The following is a 6,212-nucleotide window of genomic DNA, read 5'->3' as shown; positions in this document are numbered from 1 at the left end:
GCTCCTTCTCCCTATCCCGTTTACAGCAGCAGCTTTGGAGCGGCCTGTCTGAGCAGACATACCGCTCAGCCAATCACTGGCTGGGACCGCCGTGGCCAGTGATTAGCTGAGCAGTCTGTCAGCTCATGCAGGCCTCTCCGAAGCTGCTGCTGCGAGCAGGACCCAGGGAGAAGGAGCGCAGGAGAAGACTTGCAGCATAAAGGTAAAGTATGGTGTTTAAACAAGGGCTGCAAGGACATCGATAACGATGTCCCTGCAGCCCTCGCTAACCGATTATCAGGCCGTGGAATAGGCCCAGTAGACAAGCGCCGATCTAGCAGATCATCGCTCGTTTATATTATTCATCGGGCCCCCAGAATAGGACCCTTACTTGGAGGTAAATGAGTCAGAGGATAATAAAAGATTTGTCTTTTACACATACACACATGGACAGAGTGATTCAACAAGTGATCAGACGGCACTGGCACCTCATTGAAAGCGATAATGACCAAGTAGAGACAGCCAAACGGCAACCTCTGTTTTCTTACAGACAGAGACTATAGGGGACTGCCTAAAACACAGTATGGGTACACAGTCAAAAGAAAGAACATGGCTGGAAGAAACCCCCTACGCTAGGGGCGGACACAGTCTGCAAAGGGCCCTTGTGCAAAAAATGTGTTTTGGGCCTCCATAACCTATTCGTTTCTCAACCTTTCTGCCTTAAAGGCGCACACATATGTACACCCGGGTATCCGGTACATGTGTCCTGGTTTCTCCAAGAGGGCCCTACAGCACAGCACAGATGCCAGGGCCCACTAAAGGACTGTACTGTAGTCTGTGCAGGCCCCAGTGTGGGACTGGGGTACCTGTGGCCCACCAATAGAACTGATCATGGGGGGGCACCCACATAAAGAACCCATCAGAAGCAACATGCTGACCACAACTCCTGGAATAACAACAACTAACACTCTCAGAATGCCTTACACTTATGAAGCTCTCAGAGAATGCTGGGAGTTATAGTTTCCAAAATGACAACCCCTTGAGTTGTCTGCTCATTTGTACTTCAAATTTGAACACATCCTGAGGGCTGCAGACTGCAGTAAATGCTGGAGGTTGTAGTGTTTGCAGCTGTTGTACTTGGAGGGTGCTGGGTGCATTATATACTGTATGCTGTGTGGAGGATGAGAGTATATAGCTCAGAGTGTGAAAGTGACCCCAGAACAGCACTAATAGGGGATAGAAAAAATGGGGCACAGGTGGGATACATGTACTGTATGTGGCTGCACAGGTGGGATACATGTACTGTATGTGGCTGCACAGGTGGGATACATGTACTGTATGTGGCTGCTTAGAGGGAAGATGAAAGAGAAAAATAACCATGCTGCAGGGGGGAGGGGGGGGCACAGTTACTGGCAAAAAAAAAAAAAAAAAAAATATATAAACTTATAATCAAACATCAGCATCAGAGGGTGGGGGGCCCTGTGCTTTCTCTTACTCAGTCCACTCTCTGTCTGGCAAATTCCAGCAGCCTGACAGACACATTGACAATAATCACTCACTGTCAGAGCTGCTGCTGTTGCTCCTCTTTACAGTCCCGTCCCTGGCAGCCATAACCCAGCAGGATCCCTCCAGCCCCAGTCATCACACTCCTCTCCTCCTCACACAAGGTATGCCGGACAGTGGAGTACAGGAGGGCTGTCAGCAGCAGCAGTGTGCAGGAGGAAAGGAGGACAGAGGAGAACCAGCCTTTGCTGGGCACAGCGTCCAGTCACTAAGTGGGCCCCACAGGAGCAGGGGGCCCGCACTTACCGGGTGCTGATACCGCCTGGGGGGCTCACTACAGACATGTGCCATGCTGAGCTGACACTTTGCGTTCTTATAAAGCGATCAACGATTTCTCGTTCGGTCGTTAATCGTTAACTGCATTTCAACCAAACGATTATCGTTTAGATTCGAACGATTTAACAATAATCTGAACGATAATCGTCCGGTGGAATAGGGGCCTAACACTAGGATGTTTTGTTTAGTGTCGGAGGGTTGGGGGGGGGGGGGTGAGCCTGTAGATGTATAGACAAGGTGTGACTTTTTTACATCTGTTTGGGTGTAACTCAAAAGATGATTGTTTTTAAGGGTCTGCTTTACATAGTCCCCCCTTTTCATAAACATGTGGCTACTATAGTCATGCAAAGCGTGGCTTTCCTGGAGGATCCAGTGGTTTGGATGTACAAATAATAAATAACTATAATCTTGCTGGAGATGGGGCTGCTGATATACTTACTGCAGAGAATTTGAACTCTTTACATTTTGTACTATTTTTAACAAACTTAACTTTTTTTTTTCTTAAAGGGCTTTTCCCATTTGCTTGTCCCCTATCCATGTGGCTGTTTTCAAAACAAAAGGAGCCGTTAGACCCCTGCAATCTTTTACTTATCCTGTGAATAGGGGACAAGTACGTTTTAATTAGAAAACCCCTTTTAAGCCATTTATGTTGCTTTTATGAAAACCTGCTTAGGTTAGGGATACATCACTTTTTAATTATGAATATAGTGGGGTACCCTAGCGGCTATAAGGCCTCATAGCAGCTGCATGAATACTACCTGCATGAATAGGCCTTGCTCACCATAATCCCCATGGGTACCCTCTGTGGTATATGTGCTCTTCAGTAGATAAGACAATGTTTCAGTTGCATAAATCCATAGTACATCTTTTATACAAGTACAATGCCATTCCTCGATACTCTCCTCAGCAGTCCCTATACATTTTGGACTCCAGCAAGACTAATACAGGTTCTTCCCCAGGGGCAGATTTTCAGCTCTACTAACTAACCACACCTTCCCTCCTGATCTTGATATCATTTTTTTTTTTTCCTTACTGCCTTCAACTTCACCTTAGGTTAGTGCCTTTCCCTTTGTCAAATTGTCAGTGCAGAAAGACAAAGTGTCCTGTTCTCCATCTACCACTACGAACGCAATAGCGAAGAAAAAACTATCGCAAATACGATCATAAGTAACGATTATTGTTCCATGGAAATGATTAAACGTTTTCAGGTCTTTCGCAATAGCGGTCGTTTGAGATCGTTAACGATTATGCAACTGATAATCGTCCGGTGGAATAGGGCCCTTAGGATGGGAAGTTGTAATTTTGATTGCCAAGGGGCAAGTGTCTGAGCCATTACAAGTTCATAGCTATGTAGCCTACTGACCTTTATGTTTGTTTTTTTAGCACACCTCATCTTATAAACTGTTCAGTATAGAGTAGCGTCACTTACATTAAGAAACTTGGAGCGAAATGAACCAGGACTCGGTCAGATTTTAAAATATTTATTGAGTACAAAGTTATGTGAAAATCGAAAACAGAAGGCTGTGTACCCCAGGACCATATGTTGAGGTAGAAGTGACAGGTCAGGTACATAACACTACATTGGGTAATAAAACACTGATAAAAAAATATTTACAGGTTCATACGTTGGCAGCAACCAAAACACAAAGTTGCTGTGTGCAGTAATAAGGGCAAAACCGCTCTGTGCGACAACCACGATAGGAAGGCCGGGAGGTCCTGGTCAGGACACCAATGGCTCTTACATCGACTGGGGTCAGGTATGTAAGGAAATACATTGCTATATAGACTAAGTGCATTTAGTTCAAAATCTGTTCTAGCGTTACCCAATGTCAGGCTTGGTCACACGTGTATTCGTTGGACACCATAAAGGACATTGCTTTTGCCTCCAGTTAGAGGCTCAAATACTCAAGAATTCACAGGGACATTTCGGCGCCTGGTCCCTCAAACTAAGTAACACCATCTCCATATAGGTGAACTACGTCGGCCCATGGCCATACACAAAATGTGCACGAAGTCGAAAGATATTCCAAAATAAATATAGTTTCAGGTATTAAGATTTAATGGGGCTTTTTTCCCCTAAGAGAAGCAATAAGGCTGGGGCTACACAGGGATTCCCAGTCACACCACTCATACAAGTGAATGGAGTCGCGCTGTGACCCACAAGAGGCCACCACAGGCAGATGCAAAAAACTAAAAAATTCTTACAGCTGTGTGGTCACAGTGCAGCACGACCCCATTCGCCTGTATGAGTAAAGAGGTCACACAACAGGCGGTATGACACTGCGATTCCTGGTCACGTGACCCGGAATCTCTGTGTAGCCCCAGTCTTAGTAAGCAACCATCGTCGTCCCATCATAGTTTGTTAACACTGAATTTTTCTAATTCTTAAGAACCCTCATCTGCAAGAATCAGAAGTCATTCTCCGAGATGTGTAGTGATCACTAATCTGCATGTCAGCTACCGAAGATCTGACTAGTACCCCACTAAATTACTGCAAAATCCACGATATTCTGTGCTGGAGACAATTTTGCAAGAACCGAAATAGGCAACCACAGGAAAATATCCTATAGTGTTATTTGTCTATAGCCTGCCAGAGGGGAGCAAAGTATAGACTTGTTATGCATTCAAAGACTGCATGGTTGTTTAATAGAGATGAGCAAACCTCGAGCATGCTCAAGTCGATCCGAACCCAAACTTTCAGCATTTGATTAGCGGTGGCTGCTGAAGTTGGATAAAGCCCTAAGGCTATGTGGAAAACATGGATATAGTCATTGGCTGTATCCATGTTTTCCAGACAACCTTAGAGCTTTATTCAAGTTCAGCAGCCCCAGCTAATCAAATGCCGATCGTTCGGGTTCGGATGGACTCGAACCCGAACCCGGTTCGCTCATCTCTATTGTTTAACCAGGTTTTCATATACTACTGTATATAGTCGTCTGTCTGTAAGCCATACACTGATATAAGGTTACTGGAAAGCATGTGCATTCAGTAGTTCTAAAGTTTTAGCTGTATAGTTATGTTTCTTGAAACTAGTATGGCCATCATGACACCTCCAATATCAACTGTTGCAGATGCTTGAATACTTTGGTTTACCGATACAAGAGGGGTGGTTGAGGATTTCCAACAACTCAAAGGTAGGAGAAGGGATGCGATAATACAACATGCATAGTTGTATCTACCAAGTCCATACACTAGGGGCAGCACAGAACCCTTGGCAGCCATATATTTTACGTATAAATGTTTTATCTTTTCAAAAAAGAGGATTCTGACCAAATCCATGCTGGTGTTTAATAATCGAAATGGACAGACATCAATATATATCTGACTAATTGTTCTGTGTATATTGGGTTTGTAACTCTTTAAAGTTCTTTTTATATAGTACTGCACTGCCACATCCACCGATATGAGACGAAGCAGTGATACTTCCCATCTCTATTACTAATCATACAGCAATGCAGATACGTGCACTGGTAAACGCTGTAGCACTCACACGTGCCACGTTGCCTTCAAAGCAGCTGATCAGCGGGATGCCACGGGCCGGACCCCTACCGATCTAATATTGAGGGCCTGTCCTGACTACAGTATACGCAATGTTTATATGACTTAAACAGGTATGGGGAACCTTCCGCCCTCCAGCTGTTGCAAAACTGCAATTCCCATCATGCCTGGACAGCCTGAGAATCGTAGTTTTGCAACAGCTGGAGGGCCAGAGAATCCCCATCCCTGGACTGGAATCACACATGCAAGTAGTTTTTGTTTTGTTTGTTTTTGTGTATTAAAAAAAAAAGGATGAAGGCCCCTCGCAGACATCCGTATTACAAATAGAAGTCGGACCAGATTGTGGGTCTAATAGCACCGTACTGACTGTCTGGTTATCAGACATATGGTCAGCTTTGGACTACTATCCATAATAGACAGGTATAAGAATGTATGTAGGGGCCTTAAGCTTTTATTTTCTGCTTGAGTGACTTTTTGCTAAAGCTGTGTTCATAGGACAGGATACATTATAACTGCTATAAGACCACCGCATAGTGTGAATACAACCTTACACTACTTTCACCATGTTATAACACATTAGCTAAGAGACACCGTAATAAGTAAATCTGCCTCAGAGCTGTACCTGAATCAGGGACCTTACGGAAGTTGGGGAGGCTGTCTATCAGCTAAAGCGATTCGCTTTATGTGGAGTGCATTCTCTGCTAAATCTATGCTGTATTATTTACATTTTTTACATCTCTAAACTACGACTTACTTGTCCCTTTCAGTGGTGAAAAGGCAGGTCACCTGCGACGAACATGCCGACGTTCTAGAGTAATGCTGAAATCTTAAACGACACATTGAAAATCTAAAATTTCTAGTAGGTCTTTTACACACAAAGAAAGTTTTGACCCCCC

This window comes from Dendropsophus ebraccatus, chromosome 2 (genome assembly GCF_027789765.1).
Source record: "Dendropsophus ebraccatus isolate aDenEbr1 chromosome 2, aDenEbr1.pat, whole genome shotgun sequence".
NCBI lineage: Eukaryota > Metazoa > Chordata > Amphibia > Anura > Hylidae > Dendropsophus > Dendropsophus ebraccatus.
Note: the sequence above shows the minus strand (reverse complement) of the source record.